The sequence below is a fragment of the Pygoscelis adeliae genome, unplaced genomic scaffold (genome assembly GCF_000699105.1).
Source record: "Pygoscelis adeliae isolate BGI_AS28 unplaced genomic scaffold, ASM69910v1 Scaffold90, whole genome shotgun sequence".
Taxonomy (NCBI): Eukaryota; Metazoa; Chordata; class Aves; order Sphenisciformes; family Spheniscidae; genus Pygoscelis; species Pygoscelis adeliae.
In genome coordinates, this window is record NW_008824000.1 from 625,321 (window position 1) to 648,234 (window position 22,914).

Consider the following 22,914-nt stretch of genomic DNA (forward strand, 5'->3'; position numbering starts at 1 on the left):
CTCCCCCAAAAGACCCTGAGCTGGAAATTACTCTAGTACAAGACAGGGCACAGCAGATTCCTTTTCTGAGAAGCGCAGTATCTTCCTCAGCTTGAAGCAGGGAAAGTTCCAGTCTGAGAGAGCCCTCAGAGCTGGTCCCGGACTTCTGGAAAAGCTATATAAAAAGTTATATCAAAGTTACACAGGAGAACGAGGCATACACACTGTCTGACTTCTCCTGGCTGCAGCTATCCCAAATAGCAAATACAGCTTTTGTAAGGCACTTATTTGTCTCTGCTGTGAGGACGCTCAAAAATTTCACTTCCTTTCAGCTTGGGCTCTTCTTGTGTCTCTCTTCCCAGCTATGTAGTCCCATGTGACCCATTCTTTTTTAATGGCTTTTAATTATTATTTAACTGTTCTATTTCTTTTTTTAATCATTACATGAAAATGTTAACATTAATTTTCAAAAACAGCAACACAACAAATTTTAAACCTCCACAGTTCCAAATAAAAGCTATAAATGTGTTCTATATGTACAGAAACAAAATTTAAATGTTATGCTTTTGATCAAATATCTAAATACAGTTCTTCAAGATTTTGCAATTTTTATAAGTCTGGGTTTTAAATTCCTAATATGAGAAAATTTCTAAAAAAAGTTTTAGACTTTTATGGTACTTTTATAACATATTATGAACATAAACAATATTTTTTCTTAAATCCTGAATTTTTTCAGCTGTACTAACTGAAAAATGTGCGTGTTGTGCTCAGATTAAAAGCATATCTGTGCACTGAGGTTTCCTGAATATTGTGTTCTGAAAGAGGCAGAAAGAAGAGAGAAAAGAATGACAGTGCTATCCTATGGCCAACAGCTGGACTACAGTCAATATTACTTGCTGAATCATAAGCAACCTGATATATCAGCAGAGACAAGTATCGTTACATCCATAAACATAACAATCACCTGAAACAACGCTACAGACTCTGGGTAACAATGGGAGACACATTTTTTTAAAAACAAAATCTTCTGGGGTCTTAAAACAGCTGAGAATTGAGACACTTATTAAGTGTCTTACTTCATATAACACCTATTTTCTTAGTTCAAAATCATCTTTTAGGAAATATTTCATATGACATTTCTTAGAAACAGATTGCGCTTTCAAGGCTCTGGCATGTCATATGGATATGTGCTGGGTGTGGCTTCCAGAGCCATTGTGGTTGCAATGAACTTGAAGTCAGTATGAATTTTATGTAAGCAAGAATGAAGAATTGAACATTATATGATATTCTAATGTATTAAGGCCATAATGCAATTAATATATCCTGTAAAAAAGATATAGATTGATTTATCATCACTCCCAGTAAAATCACCTTCTGGAATAAAAACCTGCTCTGAAATATGTAACAGATGGTGATAGGATGAAATTTACTGCAAAAACATCATTATTTTCTGTATAATTGGCTGTATAAATGAGTCATATTCAGTTCTGAAATAAATACTCTGGCAGCTGTAACTCAGTATATGTCATAGATTTACTTTCAATTTATACTCACGTTACTGGAAGCAGAAATTTCCTGATAATTTTATCTAGAATAACTAAGAAGTCAAAAGCATGAAGAAGGAAATTCAGTCCACTAAGTGTTTTTTTAAAGGAAATAAAATATTATTCCTTTTATATAGACTATTTATTGTTCTTATTCAAAGCTAATCATTTGTGGACTAACTCCAGTTTCAATCCTTATTATAGCAACTTTTACATTTAATTTTTTTATTATTGTCTACATTAATTAAATCACACTGAAATATAATTAGAAGGAACTGGCATTAAAATATATATAGCAAGAATTCATCAAAAACCTCAGCACGTTACGCACCAAAGTCTCATATATAAAAAAGGATGGTTTAACAGTTGTAGAATGTGTATACGTACATGTATGTGTAGACATAAATGTGCATACATATATGCATATATGCAAAAACACACATGCACAAGTGTGACATATACAATAAAGCTTCCTGACCTAAATTTGAAAATTGCTTCCCTGTATAATCCAATGTACAACGGTGCCACTATATAATCTGCTTAACAGCCATTTTCACAGACTCATGGAAAGATTCGGTTTGGGTGGGAGGTCTCAAGGTCATCTTGTGGAAGCTCTGGTTCAAAGCAGGGCTTACTCCAAAGCTGGAGCAGGTTGTCTGGGTCTGTGTCCAACCAAGTTTTGAAAACCCCCAAGGACAGAGACTCCACAGCCTCTGTGCAACCTGCTAGTGCTTAATAACTCTCCCACAGAGTTACAGTTTAAGACAATTAATTGAAAACAGATTGTTATAAAGGTCTTAGGAGCACTAAGGGTTTGTTTGTTTGCTTGTTTGTTTGTTACATAATTGGACAAATTTGAAAAACACATTCATCTTGAAATTAAGGGGGATTGCTGAGAAATTAACCACGCAAATACAAACATTTCTCATTTGGAAGTGAGATGCAAATTATTATAACGTGCTGGGATCATCATCATAAACTGAAATGAATACACAAACTGCTATTAAAAATAAAAATGTTAAATTGATTATAGCTCAGCAGCAATGTAGTGCATCTTTGTAATCAGAACTGAAGGAGAAAAAACATTAAAGAATGACTGATGTAAGTTGGAAGCCAAACACCGCTCACCCTCATAGTATTTTTTTTTAATATTGGATGTTTGGTATTTTAGCCATTAATTGCTCATTACAGCAAATTAGACAGACAGATGTTTATCCTAGTAGTGTGTAATGTCAAAACCAAAATAATTCTTTTCTTTAGTTGCTAAAATGTTGTAGCTTACTTTTACATATCCACAATATAGCTTAATTAGAAAAACAACTGGTCTTTGTTTTTGTTAACAAGTTCTCAGAAATTCTTCACAGGTGGGGAATTCATCCACATGTTTGGAAGAAGCACCTGGCAGACTGACTAATAAATGTCTTGCACAATATTTTCAATGATATTTAATTAATTCTAAGACATCCTTTTAGTATAAGTAAGGATAAAGTTGCAATTGTTGAGCAAAGGAGAATTTCTGATAGCTACTTCTCAGAGTTTACTTAGCTGTGGAAAAGTCTCAGACGTTTTAAATGGACATTCCAGCTCCTCTGCAGAAACAATCCTTGGATATTTACTTTGTCTGATCAACAGATTTCTCCAGCTACTTGGCAGTTTATTATGGCGCGATAAGCATTTTCAGTGACATCTACTAGTCAGGATACCATAAAATGGTAAAGATAGAACAGACAACATCTAATACATCCCAGCAAATTTGAAATTAAACTTTCACCAGGGATGTGAGATAAAGGCTCGGTACTTTCCTGGGGTTTAAACTAGTATTCCTTACTGATTAAGAAAATATTCCAATCACGTGTTAGTGGGGTGTGTGAGCCTTTGTGCAATAATGTATTGCGATGTTCACCGAGTCCAGCAGTGTGGTATGGCGAGTAATAACATAAGGATGCTTTTAAGGAATTAGTGATACCACTGGCTCCCATGTCACATAAACATGTTTGTGTTTTCTACCTTGATTATTTAGTTAGGCATTGATGAAGTACATGACAAGAGTCTAGTCTAAGTGCTAAACTGTAGAAAGAAGTTAAGAACTCTGAATTTTAGTCTAAAAGAGATTTCACATGCCAAGTTTATGGTTATGCTCGATAAAAGAAAAAGAATTTAAGTGTCTAAATCCCAGTTTGTCATACTCTCCCACCACCTTACTACCACTTAAATTAGGTTAAGCACATTTCTGTTTGGCTTTAACTTCTCCTAGTCTGAGTTTTCAAATAGATGTTAAATTCTATGGTGACAGAGAAACTCAGTGTTCCTCTAACTAAACCTTATAAGGGATTACACCTAATAATGTACAGGACTGAACCTCTCATGAAATAGAGTTAAGTTGCTATCTTAGAAAAAAAACACCAACAAACAGTCAAGAAGCAAACAGAAAACTCTTGAAGTGGGTGTAAATTATCGTTGTAATCTATCTTTTAAATTATCATCTGCTGGTTAAATATTCACCAAGGAGAAAGACTCATTCCTAATGGTCTTCTCAAAATTCAAAGTTTTTTCATTGCCCAGGAAGAAAACTTTGGCAACACTAGACTGCTCGAGGTAATACTGTTCTCTTCTCCTTCTGATACATGATTATGATGCACTAAAACATAAGAATTAGAAGAGAGGGGAAAAAAAGAACAGAGCTGCATAGCTTACTTGCTAGCTCATTCATCAAGCAGAGGAAATTCTTGGATTCTGAGAAGTGTTTCTGGACTGTGAGTGTTGTACATATATATCCTATTTACAGATCAAGGGAAATAATTTATTTTTCCCATCACCACCTTCTCCTTCGTAACAGGAGGTTCTCAGCCTTGAAATTCTCAGCCTACAGGTTCTCTTTAAGTGGCTGAACAAAGTTTTTCTCTTCCCACTGGAACAATGATTTCTATCCTCTTCCCTAGTCCCTGGTTAGGTTTGGCATTTTTTCATAAATACTCTTTGTGCAGTTGTTATAGTTTATTTGCCAGACCTGAAATACCATTCCAGGATTTTCAAGGGTATGAGAGACCATTAGACTGCCTTACTTAACCAAAGGGAAGTGGCTTCTAGAAGCAGTAATTTAAGAACAATCTCCCCTTCCATCCTTCCCAGGATAAGAATTTGTGTATTTAATATAAACTTCAAGAAACAAGGTCACATACATAAAACACTGCAAGGACTCAGACTGAGGGAAGCAGAGTTTTGTGTCTTCTTTAGATAACAATTAGCTGCTTGACTCTGGGAAATGTAAGTGCTCTCCGTATTTTTTTTCCCCCATGTCCAAAACTGTGCAGAATTAGGTGCCTGTACTGCATATAGCACAATGAGATCCAGATGTTTCTCAGTCCTGTATAGATGTCACTAAAAAAACCTAATAACAACATTATCTATTTCAGGGAAAATTATAATTAAGTAAAGTTTTAGTGCCACCGAGGAGTAATCTCAGAGCTTCAGATAAACTGTCCTTCTAATAAGGCTTATTGTTATGTCTTAAAACTTTTTAAATGAAATGCCAATGAACAATTAAAATATCAATACTCTTCATTGCACTGTCTGTCAGTGAAATTACTTTGAAATAAGTTATTGGCATTTTTCTCCAAAGCCTATAATAATAATTTCATTAGTGTTAGATTTTAATCTACCACTTTGGATGTATCTTTTCTATTTAAGTTGGTTTTGGAGTAACACCTTTTATTGATGGACTAACACCACCAGCCAAACTGCATTTTCTACATTGCTATCAAACATTAGAAATGGTAAGCACTTCTGATTTTCTTTTTGTTCTTTTTGGTTTTGGTGCATGTTACTGTAGAGAGTTTCACATTAGTAGTTCTGTTTAACATGTCTGTTTTGAAACATAAATCAACTAAAAAGGAAAGCTTGACTTTTAGACAAGCATATCTAGCACAGTACTATGCAGTTTGCAGTTGTTGAGTCAGGTTTGCGAATACTTGCTTCAAAGGCTAGAGAAACTTGATATGCAATTAAATAATAGTGCTGGGAAGTTCCAAGTGGAATGGAAACTCCATTCAGGTCTGTGGACATTCCAGCAGTGACTTAAGTCAGTGTCAGGATTTCTAATGCATGCTTTGAAACTGATTTTTTTAGAGAACTTTAGCAAAATAGGGGCGGTAAGAAGGTTAGGCAATGTCGTACTTTCTTTAGGGATGCTCTTAACGGACTATGTGGTTCTATGTCTTCACTAAATCATATTACCTAGCCAGAGGAGTAGTTATAAGCTTGAGTTCATTTACATATCCTTTTCTGAAATACGTGATTGGTGTTCCTGGGAAATAGGCTCATGAGATCAAATTATTCTTCACTTCAGTTTTTCAAACTACGTGCAACAAATTTTATTCCGTGAATATAGTAATTTTTCCTCGTTAACATACCATTTCCAGCCAACTGAAAGAGACAGAAATTGGTATCACGCTATGAATCACTGTTCATCTCTTCATCCTGCTTATTAAAGGTATAACATATGACTGAAAATGATCTGGGCAATCTAGCCCAATCTCCTGCTATTCTGTAATCCCTTTCACATACTTGTTTGGATGTGTCTTGAAGGCTAGTAGATATTTTTCCTTCACTACTCCCTTTGGGAGTTTGTTCCATACTCTGACCCTTCTAATAGTTAGAAATCTTCTAATTTCCAGTCTAAATTTATTCATTGCCAGTTGCCAACGTTGTCCTTTAGCTTAAATAGCTTTCTTCTCCTGGGAATTTTACTATCCTGCTCACTCCTGAGGTATTTATAGACAGCAATCATGTTTGTTCCCATTATTTGTTTGAGTATTTGCATTTTTTTAATGTGCTGTAAATCACACGGTGTTGCTGCTGCTCCCTGATTAGATTGCTGAACCTCTTAAAGGCAGGAGAAGGGCTGCTTAAACCAGTTAAAAAACAGTTGTATCGTTACTTGGGGAATGATCCTTTAGGCAAACGTCTATTCGTATGAAGTGCTTTGAGACTGAATGCTATGCTACTCATTTTATGGATTTTATTCTTATCAGCAGCTGCTTCATACCTAAAGAATGGCACCTGTCATGTTTAACACCACCTGGAATTGAAAAGCTCCTTGCAACAACCAGCCTACCTCAGTGGCTCTCTTTGCTGACACAGATGTAGGGTGGGGAGGGAGAGAGAGAGGGAAAGAAAGATAAAGGAAACTATTTAGCTAGTGTTAAAAACTATTCATTAGCATGATATGCTTCAGTGCATTTTAGTGGCTTTTAATCCTTTTAACTCTTTTCTGAGTGAGTGTTTTCCCACCATAAACTTGTAGCTCATTGCTCTCTGTACAAAGCAATACCTGTTTGATGGATGTCTAATGAAATCTTACCCAAATCTTTAATGCACACTATTGATTGAACAATTATACTTCATTTATACTGAAGTGTTATCTATTCCCCCATTCAGTCCTCTGTTCCTTTATCTGATATTCTATAGACCCTCGTTATAACTCTATTTATAAGAACTGACACATTTAGACTGTAAATCAATTTTCCATTTTCATTGTATTGGAGAAATTGCTCTTCAATAGGATTTTGCTCCCTCAAAGGACAGGTTCAGTGTAGCACTTACATTTAATTGATCCACTAGGTTTGCTATTGAAATACTTGCCAAGGTTGCACAGGTGAAGTAATCTGCAGTATTCTTATTGCTGAAAAAGCTGTTTCAATTTAAAATTAATGTTGAACTTTCTCACCTAGAAAATGAACAGCTATGAGGTTGGTTTGTGTGATGCTGAAATAATTTCCTGGTTCAACACCATGTTCAACTTGTACATCCTAGTTGATTTTTTTTTTTCTTTTAACTCTGTGAATAAGTATGTTTGTTAATATGTTAAGAGCACTACCTGGAATAATTTGCAATCTCATGAAACTCTCAAAAGAAGAAGGAGCTATCTTCTCAATCTAAACATTTCATAATAATGTCCAGAAAATGTCCTGGAAAATCCCTCATTAACAAAAGGAGAGGAAACCTTCTCATTCTTTATTGCTTTATACTAAGCTTTCCAAGACTGAGAGATGTCCCAAGACCTGCATCTCAGAGTTGGGGGAAGGAGGGGAATGAAAAGAACATTTTAATTATATTTTATGTGCCTGAAATCCATTACTACACAAAGACCTTTACTAGATCATAAACCTTATGATGACTTTCGGGACAGTGAGTCTTTTCACAGTCATCTGGCAAGTCCGCTTGGTGTGTACCTGTCCTGAAATGCTCTCTTCAGCAGAGCCCTAAAGGAACACTGGAATCAGCTTATGCTATTTTCAGTATTTAACTAAGCCTACCAACTTTATTTTTGTTATTTGTTTGGAAATCAACTGTTATGTGTAAAAAACCAAACAAAACCCTCTCTACATTTTTGAAATTTTATTTCTTGAACATTTTATTGAATATAAATGTAAAAAATATGTCTTCCATTTGTTTCCTGTCTACATTATATATGAGAAAAGGAAATGTTTTACTAAAAATCATTTATGCCTTTTTTTACTTCCGTTTTAGATCATAATGTTCTTTGCAACTGTAAATCCTTACTTGGATCAGTGTTATTCACCATCTTTGAAACAGCAGTACTTTAATTAGGACATCATGAGGTTTCTTCATTTCTAATGAGAATAAGTCCAACTTGCTTAGTATTTCTTCATGGGTTGAATCTTAGAAGCTTGGCATCTGTTTGATTGTGCTACATTTCATTAATGAAGGCATGAAAGGTATGAATAAATATAGAAATGCTTGGATCTAAGAATTTCAACTTCAGATCATTAATTTCAAAGTCCTATAAACTGTTTGTAGTCACTGCTTAGATTTTTAAATATGTTACCTCTGTAGTCTCTGCAAAGCATACAGAGTCAGAGTTCTCAGGTGGTCTTAAGTGAATGGAGGTAGATGAATCAACTTAAGTTAAATAAATACAGTCTTAAGTCACTGTGGGAGTATGAACACAGCATGACTCAAATATTTTTTAACACTTGAACACTTGTAAACTTGAAAAAACTATTAAATTTGACTGTATTACTTATGTTTTTTATAACTATTGGAAAGTAGTACTTAGGAGTTTTTAAGAGATTCATTTAGATCTCAACAAAACTCCAGCCATAACCTTGAAATTCAATTTGCCTTCTCTGGGATTTTCTAATTTGAAGTACTGAATTCTATTTGCTAGTATTGGCTCCCTGAAAATAAACACATCGGTTCAATACAATAATTAGGTCTTTTAAATCTCAAAATTGGAAAATTAATGTGAGATAGGCCCTTTGGATATTTTAGGACTGTGGGATCACTCTGCTAAAAAAGACTTCAAAATGAAGAATACACGCAAAAAGGTCTGATGCTTACAAAAGGAGATAAAATTTCCTACATAAAAGGAGTTAAATTATACTGAAGAGAAAAAAAAAATTCTGAACATGTTTTTTTCTTTTTTTTTCATCACTGTTGATATCTGATGTTGTTCGCATGTGGTATTTTTCCATTTCTTTCTTTTTGAAGTGAACTTCTGAAAACAAACAAACAAAAAAAAAAGAAAAAGAGCAAGCTGTGTTTATTTTTACTACTATTGTTCTTCTGGAAACTGCCTTTATTCCTATATTTCTGCTATAAGAGTCACTATCTAAACAGTGACACTTGAAAATTCTTTCACTTTGAATTGTGGTGACCTACATGATCACTGTAGATTTTGTGAGAGTGTTTCACAGAACAATATAAATTTTCAGAAAATGTTTCCACTCACATAAAGTCTGATCTCACAAACACAAAAGATTCATTCCCATGTTTGAGTAAAGATGTTCACAAAATTGATAGAAGTGACTAATACCAAATAAATTTTGAAAACTGATACTTTTAAAAAATGATAAATCTCAAACATTTTAAGTAAGTCAGAGAAAGGCTAGTTGAATTTCAAGATATCCCTGCCAGGAGTCACAGAATATAGAGAAACTTGGACTCATTTGCATTTAAATAGATACATTTGCAAATTGGGAACCTTTCTACTATGATGAGTGCTGAAATACGGAATCTCTCTTTTGCCTGTGTGTATGCAGTTGAGTAGCTGTACTGTACATGAAGCAAAACAGGCTGCCTGTTACTATGAAAAAAGCAGCAAGACATGTTAGATTAAAATTATAACACAAATTGAAGTTTATAAAATTCTAACCATGAGTTAACTGTTGTACATGGTAACTTCATGCTACGGTGAATTTCAAGAGTTAATTTCAGAGGGATTACCCATGTGGCATGCAAACATCTGCATTTCTGCAGTGAAACATGGGAGACTAATGGCAGGTATGAATAACACAATGTACTAATTGCTGTAATTTAAAGATTACTGCAGTGATGTATTCTGGTGGTGGTGTAAAACTTATTTATTAATTTCAGTTGTGATTTGGGAGGCTGAATTTGACTGGTACCTCTCTTACATGTCGTATTCACCAAGCAAAATACTAAGGGATATAAGCGAGGCTATTGAGGAAGATTTTGGTGTGCCCAGATGATTGGTGTTCTTGTTCCCAGTATCATATAAAAACTGCTACCAGAATGGCAATTAACTAGAAGGCTGTTGCTGAACTACAATTTCAAATTAGATTCTGACTGATTATTTTTTGTCATCTTTTGTATACCTATTAACAGCCACTGCTTTCTGAAGTGAGAAGGACTTTTGGAAGAGACGCAAAAGATAATTTGTATGGGTATAACTAGCAAAAGCAAACTTCCTCAACTTTTGCCAGTTAAACCCCAGCTTTCTTTCATAGACTATGTATTCAGTCTCAGGGAAATCTTAGGAATAGGGAAAAGCCACCACCACCAAAAAAAAATCAGTAATTTTTGAGTCCTCTTTAAATTTCGTGAAACCACCATTGTCCCAGCTTCAGCACTATATCATTTGAATTGGACACAATACAGTGACAGATAGAAAAAGCCAATAATAATAAACAAGAAAAATAAAGATGAGCCAGCTTAGAAGGTTAACTGTAATTACTGTAATATTTATTTTTCTTCTAGCAGATAAGAAGTGAAGGAAATGATCTGTATGCTTCATAACCTCATAGAAAATAGTTCAAAAGATACATCAGGAAGTGAACTCAACCCATTCAAATGCTGGATAAACTATATCAGAGTTTTCTCGCTGATGTTTGTAACTTTCCAGTATTCTCAAACAAGTCTAGAGGTTACAGCTACATGCTTTTTCCTAAATTCTTTCCTAAACCCTAAATCTTACCTGCTACAACGCTGTCTCCTTATTATTTGTTCTAGCTTCTATGGAGCACATGAATTGCTCTTTCTGTATATCAAGAATTTACAATGCCAGGGTCAAAACAAAACAAAACAAAACAAAACAACAACAACAGCAAAAAAGAGAAATTTGTTCACACACAGCCTTGGAACTTACTGTGGATAGTAAAAAGTTAACGCTGGTTAGGAACACATGGTACTTCTACAGTACATAAAAGCAAAATCAACTGAGGTTTACAAAACACATACAGGAACTGTATCTGCCTCAAAAAATCCCTTGAGCTGGAAGTATTTGAATGATGAAAAAATATTGGGGAGTAGCATTATTATCCTGTTCATATTCTTTCCTCAACATCTGCTTGTAGACAGTTTCACAAACAGAACACTGAATTTCATCTTGACCTGGTGTGCTCTTTCTTAAGTTCAACAGTTATTTTTTCCACCTTCTCTTCTTTATACTAAACAGATCTACTGAATAAAGACAAGAGGAATGAAGAAAAAGAAGAAACAAAAAATGAGTTGATAAACATGAATACAAGATAGATGAGAAACATTAAAGATGAGGCAGATAATAACACTGAGTGAGTGAATAGGGACAAGGACTAAGAAGAAGTGGTGGTAAGAATGGTAAGAAGACTGCTAGTCACAGAAATAAATATTTCTAAATTAATAGACATAAGGATTGACTGGCACCCATACTCTCCATCATACACTCTTCTACCCACTAGATTATAGAGGCCTGGCCCTTTCCCTCATTTCTATGGAAGGTATGACTGTATGAAGACATTGCGTCAGTTACAAGGATATGGCTTTCCATCTGCTTTTATGGTGCGATATTTCAATCATTTTTTTTCTGTATTTGATGAAGATTATAATTTTATATATTGAATAGACTAGGATAGCTGGACATCCATCACTTTTTGACACTTTCTTTATGCCCATGAGCTCAAAGGAGGACAAATAATTGTGCCTTCTATGACAAACAGGAAAAATATTTTGAGTCCTCTCTTTGCAGAGTGAGCACTGTGGTTGCCTTCACCCTGGGAATATTCAGTGTTACTTGTTTAAAAACTGACATCTATTCTCAGTCATGTGTACCTATTACACTCTTAAACCTGAAGAAAACTTGAAGCTCTCTCTATCGTTTGAAATTATTCTCCAAAACAAAACTATGACAGTTATCCTGTTGCCAGCTGTATGTCATTGTGTGAAGAAGGTAAATTACAGACATATTAAATGGAGATGACATTAATTAGAAGGGGAATGACATGGGGTGAAGCCTATAAGAAAGCACCATTTAAATAAGACCTTGACTACATCTTCCCAGCTCTACTTCATTAAATTATTGGGCTGGGAACACTAACAAAGCACAGCTAACTATTATGGAGAAGGCTTACCCTAAAGCTGTGGACTACATCTGCCCCTCTCTAACGGTTTAGGTACACATGGAAAAGAAACAAAGATGCACAGATGAACTGTTAACAGTTTTTCATCCATGTAATACATCTAGGACAGGAGCCCCGAAGATGATAGTGGTTTAGTTAACAACAGGTAATTGAATTTGGATGTGGAGAAAGTCAAGAGATTGTCCTCAGGTGATGTAGCCAAGGCCTCTGGTGGTTTAAGCAAAATTTTTAGGTTAGAAAGCAATAAATAGTGAATACAGTAGCTCCTCTTGGGGGAAGCATATATATGGATGTGTTCATCACTGCCAAAGGCTGAACTCACTTTGCCATCCAGGGCTTGGACACGTCAACCAGGTGGAAAAAGTGTCCTTTTCCCTTGAGACCACGGTGTTGATCACAGCTGGACTAGAGGCCTTGTCTGATGTGGGCATCCTATGCAAAGTGTATGTGTGTGTATGTGTGAGATAGAATAGATATACTCATCCCACTTAATAAATCTCAGATTTTATGTCACTGAGTGGCTTAGTTCCATCACACCTAATTTTCCCTGTGATTGAGAATGAAAAAAAAATAAAAAAGGAAGCCACTAACTTTGCAAGACAATGACATTTTCTCATTTAACTACTTCTGATCAGTTATTGTATTTGCAAATGTATTCACAAAACCTTATTGCTCCTTTTTATCTTCTCTATTTGGGCCTCACAAAAGCTGATCAGCCACAAAGGGAAAATAAAATTCACAAAAAAATGTCTGTGGGTGGGAGGCAGATCAGCTGATTTCCAGTGTGGTAAGAGTATTTAGGAGGGGACAATGGGAAGTAAAGAGTACAAGTTGGGAAAACCATGGGTAACAGAAGAGGGCCGGGAGGAGACACCATATTTTAAATAAGCTATAGTGTCTTCTGAGATTGCTATGGAGGCAAGAAGAAAACTGTGGGTCCTGCTTCTAAGGCAGAAAAGGAGGGGTAGGAGCTGACAAGGAACCTCAGAGAGGTTTCTGCTGCTGCTAATCAAAAAATTAAGGACAGTAATGATGACTGTTTTAACAAGGATATAATCCTCTCCCCTTATCTGCTTTTGCACCTTCCCATGCTCTGTAGACAGTGATGGTTATTCCAGCTTGTGAAGGAACTCTTAGATTTCCTGAGGATGTATGAACAGCTGCTTATTCTATCTCTTCCTAGCAGTGGCTCTCTCTTTTGTACGGTCAGTCTTGTTAGGATCCTTATTAAAGTTATCCTACTAAATAAGTGACTTTTGTTTTCAAAACTCTTGTGTCCATCTCCTGCCACTCTCCTTGCTTTCATGGGAATCTGTGTAGATGTAGGTGCCTTAATTGCAGATGATCTGAATTCTAGAATAAATAATGAGATATTTTATTGACAATACATAAGTTAAAGACATCCAAGATAAGAGAAAACAAACAAACAAACAAAAACAACCAAAAGACACAAGTGGAATTTTAAGTTTGTAATAGTAACTCAACAATTTCAGATAAAAAATTACTAATTTTGACACATATAAAATCCTGAGTAAAAAGCAGAGCTGGAAGACAGGAACTCAGCAAGGTTGAGGATCGGTCTATACCATGGAACTACAGACACCTATATCTTCATGACCTGTTTGGCCTGCAGAGACTATCACTGAGTGCCTGCACTGAAAGTGGTGAGCATACTCATGTTTAACTTCGTGGCATGCTAGTCTAAGCTATCTATTGTGTCTGTTGGCTCGTGATTAAATTGTGTTATGCCTGTAATTCTGCTTACAGTCTTTGAGTGCAGCTAAGGGTGCCCAAATAAAAGTGGTTTAAGAGAGGATTACTCCTCCCAGCACTCTAACAACACTTACTGTACAATTGTTCCCATTCACATGAAAGGAAGCAGCCTTGCAATGATGCAATTTGGACATGAGGACATAAGGAAAAAATTCTTTACTGAAAGAGTGGTTAAACATTGGAACAGGCTGCCCAGGGAAGTGGTTGAGTCACCATCCCTGGAGGTATTTAAAAGACATGTAGATGAGGCGCTTAGGGACATGGTTTAGTGGGCATGGTGGTGTTGGGTTGACGGTTGGACTCAATGATCTTAGAGGTCTTTTCCAACCTTAATGATTCTATGATTCTATGAATTTCTCTCCTTCCCATCCAGCCCTAAGGTTATGGGCTATCATATTAGCAAATACAAATTTAACAGTGGATTTTAATTCAGCCTGGAAATAGTGTTATGGACATCAGCCAGGACTTAAAAAAAAGCCAAGAAAATACACCTCAGATTAGCATTTTTCTTATATTTAAAAGAGTTTTATTATTCAATGATATTAACCTGCAGCATTTCAAAGCTCTGGGTTTAATTTCTTTTGAACTTCAACCACCTTCCTAGATTTCTTTAAATTCTTTCTCTAAGGCTCATTACAGATGAAAGAAATATTTCCTTGTGCTTTCTTCAGACAATATTCAGAAATATCAATGATGTTTTTAACATTATGTATTAATACTAACTTTTTGATCACCTCTGAAATTACAGCATGACATTTATTTTAATTCTTTTTTGTGCCATTGGTGAGATTTTCGTAGAAAAAATATTGTTATTCCTGATGTAAATGAATTACTTGTTTAAGAAAAAAGAGAACTATTTATGTTCAGAAGATTATATCAGATTACAGGTTTCTTTTCTGTATGCAAAATAAAGAATTATGTGTATAAGCCTGTTTGGTCTAAAAACAGAAATATTAACCTATGGCTTTTAAATTAAACTTTACTTACACTGTTCTTCTCAGGAAGCCCTAACTCTTTCAATTAACTGAAAACATGTTTTCTTTTAAACAGTTTTTAAGAAAAGTAAACCAGCCTCAATGTAATGATGATACAGTGATTTTGCACTTCTAAAGGGGTTTTGAGTTCAGGCTTTGAAAGCTGCTTAGAAGCATTAAGGATGATATTTTTTTAAAAGGAAGTAATATTAACTTACTGATGCTCTTGTTAAACCCTGGAAAATTCTCACTAACTTCAGTCAGAGTGAAACCAGGCCAATGCTGACTGTCTTGGGACACCCTTCCCCCTCATCTTCCACACCCTTAAGTTATTTTGCATAACTGATGGTTTTAGGAGGTAAATACTTGTTATTCATACTTCACACTGAAGCACAGAGCCATGATGCATTTCATCAAGCAGCACAGAAAGAGCTATGTTTAGAGGTCTGGGCGTGAATTTCAGTGTCATAAATATATTATGATATACTTGTCTGTTCTGTGACTCATCCAACAGTTATATGGACTTCATTAAGCAGTGAGAATACTTTTAAAAGTTGATTTTGGACCCATAAAATTCAGGTAACTCTTGTTGCCAGAAATTAGGAAGGGACTCTTAATTGCTTACCTGTTGGGTTTTTTGTTTGTTTGTTTTTTTGTTTGTTTTTTCAGAAAAGATTAGATAAAGAGTAAAGCTGTGCAGAAATTTGCTCCATTGGAAGGGAAATAATTTTAAACTATTGTTCCTTAATAGGGCAAAAAGCTTGTGATAAAATTCAAAAAATGAATTTTGGAAGTATTGAAAATTTCCATTCTCAGTTTCTCCATTTATGGCTTTTTAGCCATTTCCCTGTGGGCTTCTATGGAGACAGGAGAAACAAGTGATTTCTTATTTTCCCCAGCAGCTGCTGACTGAAATTGCCACAATTCCTCCCAGCAGCTCAGATCTGTTCAGTACAGCTCAGATACAGGCAGAGAGCAGTGCTATAAGCGGTATCCCTCTGTCACCTTCCTTCTCTCTCTTACAGGGACATACACATTCATGCACCAGTGCATGGGGATGCTGCAGAGTCCTGATGCGGGATGTGGTCCTGCAGTCCTGAGCAAGGAGAGCAGAGCAGGTCCAGCCAGAGTTGCCCCAGGATGGCCACCCAAGGCATGTCGGAGGTCAAGTAGGGAAGGCAAGTCGGCAAGGCAAGGATCAGCAAGGGGGTGTCATGACACAGGCATCCCTACAGCACAGCCCAGGAGAGTGCCAAGGCAAAGGGTCTGAGCTCCAGCGCAGCCCCCACGGGAGGAGGAGAGACCCATGGAGGCTGAGCTCAGACCTTATCCCGGGTCACTGCCACCTGGCAGCAGAGGTGGTCCCGACCTCCTGCACCGCAGTCTCAGGAGGGGAAGGGAGAAGGATGGGATGGGGGGAGGCTGCAGAACTTGTTGCACTCAGGGCCCTGGCAGTCTCATTATAAGCATTTGTGCTTAATAGAAGTGCTAGAATACATTACTGCTTTTCCTCTCTCAAATATGGAGGAAGAACTCTTTCTTGTTAGGTTTTCTGCAACAGTGCTAAGTTTCACCCAACACCTGTCCATTATCTGAGTATTACATATGATCTCAGTTACTCAACCACATATTTTTACAAATTATTGTTAATCCTTTGTGTCAGCGCACAAGTACAAACTTTATTTAACAAAAAAATTAAGTTTTCAGTGCTCTGTATTCTCCTGTCTTCCCAGTAATGTTTGTTAGTGGTGATTCTCAGCTCCAAGCATCAGAAGATGATCTTTTTCAGACATTACTGATTTAAGCTCTCTGCTCATTTGCATATGTGTAGATGACTTAAAGGATGTAGTTAGGTAATTTGTTAAACTACCTGAGGTACAGTTCTTGATCATATTCATTTGGACTTCTTGGCCATTATCCATTTTTTTCAGATAGTTCACGGGACTGTAGGTAGTATAGACTACTCATCATATGTGTGAAATGGCAGTCCTTCGCAATGCTCCCCAATTCCCCAGAAGTCTTTTCTAGTTTATTATCCAAAATTAGTTCATTGCAGATACTGCATCTGGTGAGTATTGCCTTGGTGATTCACTAGAGTGCTGGCTAATGTTTTGATAAGCTGAGTTACTGGGGAAAATATGACAGCATAATCAGCTGTCAGATATTTCTTCTGCATCCGAATAAATCATTTGCCTGTTGATGCCAGATATATCATGAATTGTCAGGGAGAAAAATGGCTGTTTAATACAAAAGGTGGAGCTCTGGGACATACAATATTGTATTAAAATTAGAGGATGAATTTTTTTTCACAACCAGAGCCAAGAAGGAAATAATAAGACTGTTACAGCAACAGTGAGATATTGGAAGTCAAAGCTGGCTATGGATTTTTATGAATTGTAGATTTATCATTGACTGCTTTTCAGATTCAAATTTTGAAAGTAATTTCTGATGCATCTTACCTGATAACATCAACATTTTGAAAATGTGACAATCAGAGGTGGCAGAAATAATTTGATTGGAAACCTTTTACTATGTAACACGAAAATGAAGCTTTATAGGACAATGGTGATTTCAAAGGGAAAAAAAAAAAACAAACAGAAAAAGCAGTGACATGATTTGTTCTCTATTGATTTTTTTTTTCAAAAAAGGAAAGTTTACCAAATTTGAAAATATACTATTTTCCTTTCTTGATGTTTTCCTAATTTATTAATAATTCTGTAAAATAATTTCTATAAATTTCTAATAATTCAGTACAGGTTGTGGAGCTTGTTTATCCCCCTTTTCATTCCTTTTCTTGCCTAGAATTTTACATTCTAACATTGCAAAACTTTTATGATTTTTGAAAAGTTTGTATGACAGAAGGAAAGTGTGTTAATTATATAAATAGGCTTTCCTATTCATATCTTTAGCACTAAGTGAAGTGAAGAATTTTTGATGTAGCCTTAATTATTTGGTACACATAAAGGAGCTGGTCATAACATAATTATGTGTTGTCTCTCTCCCTCTCCCTCTATATGTGTGCTTATAATAAATATTTCATTGCTTAGCATTCTTTTTTCAAATCAGTCCAAATATTTGATATGCTTACATAAATATGTATTTTTTTTCCTTGTTTTTCCTACTATTCCCTGTGGTGAAAGGGTGTATTATAATCTGATGCCCCAGGACATGTTCCATCTTGACTTAAAACCGGTTATCACTAAAGTCAGAGGGACACCTTATGTCAGTGCAGTGTGTTTGTCAGTAAGCTACCAGCAGATGTAGGAAATGTGCAGACACTGAAGTCCACAAATGATGGTTCTGTTCTTTCAGCATAATAGAATTACCTACAATAAAAGCAAATACTGCCTTTGAGAGAGACAAAATTGTCTTAAAAATCTAGTTCAAAGCAGTGAATCCTCACCTGTTTTCACCTTCACAAACTAAGCATAAATGCATCACTGCATTATGCTCCATGTAGTGTAATTGTTTAGTAACACATACAGTCAAACAGAGACTCAACAAACAAACTTTGCCTACTTGGAAGACACTTCACAGTCAATGTTTCTCTCCAAAAGAAAAAAAACCCAAACAACACATGACAAAAGTTAGTCTCATTTTTTTCATTAATTCAGGGAAGGTTTTCAGGTATTTTGGTGGTAAGAACCTGTTGTAGATGAGGACATAGCGTAATAAAAAGAAAAGGAGAAACTTGTTACGAGAATAAATAGTACCACTCCTGAGACAAGAAACTAGAGTAACAAGAGAGGTTTAAAGGTTAGCAAGGTTCTTCCCTGTTACCTTCTTGACACGCGTAGCTTGGTGACATGGGGTCTGCAGCTAACAGTAAAACTGGCCCCTGTTCTCCCTTACAGTCCCTGAAGGCGGGAAGAATTCACATCTCTTTGCTTGGTCACCCCTCTGTGGGTGTCCTGAAGGAACCACAGGCTCTGAAAAAATCAGACTGCCATTAGGTTTATGATCTTATGCCGCTAGATGTCCCTGTACAACAATCTTTTAGAGGGTCTGCTGTGGAGTACCACGAAACTTGGGAGAGGCAGAGCGGCAGCGACAAGGGCATGCGAGGATAATAAAATTGGGTTGAGCGGAATTTAACCATTTTTTTTTAGGTGTTAATTGCAGTAACTAGAAACGACGCTGAAGACTATCCACCCTGTGCCAAACATTATTATTCATTGACACAAATGTAAGGACCGTGGCATGTCATTGACAGCATCATTTAATTGTCTATGTAATGTCTTTGCCCACAAGAGTAAAAATGATGCATTGAAATCAGCCTGTAATGCCTGGCTATCCTGCTTGTTCGTCCAATAAACTTGAAATGCCCTTTGTGCTCTGTATGGAAAGACAGATTTAAAGCAACCACAGTCACAGCTATTTAAGAAAACAACCATGGTACTACTTTAATTAAAGCAAACATTTGCATATATTGATTTGAATACAAGAAAATAGTTATTCTTAAAGAATTGGAACAGTACATTTATATTGAAAAGCAGCATTTCTAAATTACACTCACTTAGAACTAAAAAACCTCTTCTCCCAAGTAACTAGCGATAGGATGAGAGGAAATGGCCTCAAGTTGCACCAGGGGAGGTTTAGATTGGACATGAGGAAAAAATTCTTTACTGAAAGAGTGGTTAAACATTGGAACAGGCTGCCCAGGGAAGTGGTTGAGTCCCCATCCCTGGAAGTATTTAAAAGACCTGTAGATGAGGCGCTTAGGGACATGGTTTAGTGGGCCTGGTGGTGTTGGGTTGACGGTTGGACTCGATGACCTTAGAGGTCTTTTCCAACCTTAATGATTCTATGATTCCTTTGATAAATTAGGATTTTTTTAAAGATTAAAAATATGTCAAATGTTTGCAAAACAGTTTGGACAATAGCGTGCTGCAGGGATACTCATGTTTGAGCAACACTAGAAAGCTGATGTGCAGCAATTATTTTGTCTCCTGGAGGAACTAAACTTGGCAAGAAAATCATTACATAAAACTAAACATATTAGTTGTATGCTTGTTGTGGGTGTAATTTTGTTTGTTTTCTTGAAGAAAGCATTTAGGCTTGGCTCTTTCCTTTCATAAACACTAGAATATTGCTTTGAACAATGTTTCCTGTGGATTTCTGCTTCAGAAATCCAGCTTCAGGAAAAAAGGCAGGTCACAGCCATGAGCAACTTAAAAATATTGCTTCTTTCACTAAAAATCAGAGTTAGTTTTACTTGGAAGACAATATATATTAGACCAAGATTTTGGTGTAAGTTCTTTTTAGGTCTGACTGTGCTTTTTTGCTATTTCACTGTTGTTTTTTTTCCTTTTCTTTTTTTTTTCTTCTTCTTTTTTTTTCTTTTTTTTCTCTTTTTTTCTTTTCCCCCAGAGATTTATTCATCCTCTGTCAGTAGCTCTTCAATAGGTACTAGAAACATCACATGAAGTAATTTTGGTGATTTCCAATGTATCTACCACAAAGCATATACCACAAGACTTGCCTCAACTGGAGTCATCTGGCAGAGCTAATTTACAAATAGTCATTTGCCATGTATGAGTTATTTCTTTCCTCATTTGTTTGAGTGTAAAAATAATTATTTAAATAATTGTATAGATTATTTCTTCATGCATTCATTTTCAGTGATGTTAAGGTCAACTAACTTTACAGGAGTTGATAAATATAGAAACAGAAATATCCATAGATATCTCCTGTGACTTTGAAAATGTTTCCCTTTGTGTACATCATGAAATCATGAAAAAACAGCCTGTAAACATTCAAGACACGAAAGGCCAGAACAACACAAAGTGGTGGAGTAAATATACATATATGTCAATGTGCATATATAATAGTAATAGAAACAATGCCAAGAAATATTCCCAGGCACTTGATCGTCTATACAGTTACTTGCATGTTCTGGGCCTAAATTTGGTGAGTGACAATTAATGCTACCAAAACCAGTGGTTTAGCAACAGTTTCTAGCTCTATGGGACTTCACATGAAAGGGACCACTCTTCATAAGCAGTTCTGGGACTTGATAGACCATTCTGTCCAGCTGACCTTTGTGCCAAAGAAGCAGCACAGACGTGTTTGATTTACTAAGACGTAGTCAAATTTTATGGACAAACTTAGTTCAGAACACTTAAGAGATTTCTTAGGAGTGTGGTAGGGCCAGGAAGCTCATCACCTGAGCTGAATGCGTTTACTTAAAGCTGTGAAAATGTCTAATCAAACTGTTGTCATTTTTCTATAATCTTATCTATGAATTAAGGTGTATGTCAGCATTTTGAAAATCTTGCAATTCTTTGTACTGAAACAGTGGAGTAAAGTGCTACAAAATCTTTACATTTCTTTTCCCAACAGTTTTGTTTGTCTAGACATTTCCTGGGGATCATTTGTGTAGTATTAAAGAAAAAAAAATCTATTCTCATCAGCTCTGGTTAAGACTAGATGTTAAGACTGCAAAGTTTGAATCATATTCCATCCATGGAGAAAATAACTGAAGAGTAAAATAAGTATCATTAAGTTCATAATAACCAAAAGAAATGTCTCTTTTACAGAAATAAATCAGTATTGCTTCTTGGTTTTCATGTAGTACACTGTTTCAGTTCAGTCAGTTGTTGCAGCTCCTTATTTCAGCCTGTTTGATTAGGGAAGTAGCAAATGATCAAACATTGTTTGCTGTTTCCCCTACTGTGGAAAATGTGCTGTAGATAGCAAATAATCTTCCCTGAAAATGGCATTTGTGAAGGATTCAGATGCATCTGGATGCAGAATAACCCTTCCCCCACCCCTTTCTTATTTTTGGACATGAGGAAAAAATTCTTTACTGAAAGAGTAGTTAAACATTGGAACAGGCTGCCCAGGGAAGTGGTTGAGTCACCATCTCTGGAAGTATTTAAAAGACGTGTAGATGAGGCACTTAGGGACATGGTTTAGTGGGCATGGTGGTGTTGGGTTGATGGTTGGACTCGATGATCTTAGAGGTCTTTTCCAACCTTAATGATTCTATGATTCTATTATTTTAAATAGAAGTTATGCTATTTATATTTACCCTGACTCTGCCATCTTTCCTTTTTATTAAGAACTCTTGGGTGTTTGTTTGTTGGGAGTTGTTGGTTTGGGGTTTTTTTTTTGGGGGGGGGGAGGAGATGTGGATGTCTGGGGTTTTTTTTGTTTTGTTTTGTTTTTTTTCTCTCTGATAAGTATTCATTGTAAACACTCTCCATTTTCCCTTCAGGGCTAGGAAGACACTAGGAAGTGTCATCAAAGCCTTTTTGAGTCTGAATCATGAGAGTGTAAAACTAACCCACAGACTCTTAAATCATAGGGAACACACTCGGGAAGCATCATTGTATACTTGTCCTGGTCTTAAATTCTTCCCTAGACAATCACTATCAGCAGTTGGTGAAAAGTGAATATACGGCTAGAGAGACCTTGAACAATTATTCCTATATAATGCAAGACATTTCACCTTTTTTTAGCTCAGACCATGCTTTTTTCCGCAGATCTCATCTGTCTGAAAGATTTGTGGTTAGAAGTAACTATCATGATTTTCTCATTTGACTTCTTGTTGTACATTGAACTTCTACAGACCGTTCACACAGGAGCTTAGTAATAGGCTCAAATTTGAAGTAAGTATGAAGATACATCTACTATTTCATTAAAATTGCAGTGGGAAAACAGACCAAGGTATTGATTGCTCCAAGGAAAAACTCCGTAGTGAATGTATGAGGGAAAGTGTCCACAGGAAAAAAAAAAAAAGGAAATTATTTTCCATTAATAAAATTCCTTATTCAGTTTTAGAAGAAATGAATAGCTTTGTTCTAGTAAGGAACACATGACACATGGATCTTCTGTGTAGCAACCTAATGCACTGTTGCTAGACTGCCAAGCTGTTTGCTCAGTTTTGTTTTAATGAAAGTTATACCCAAGTAGTGGCAGTGTTATATTTATAGCTAATGCAAAGTGCGCTGTTCTTGTGAGGTTTTATTCTAGTCATTGCAT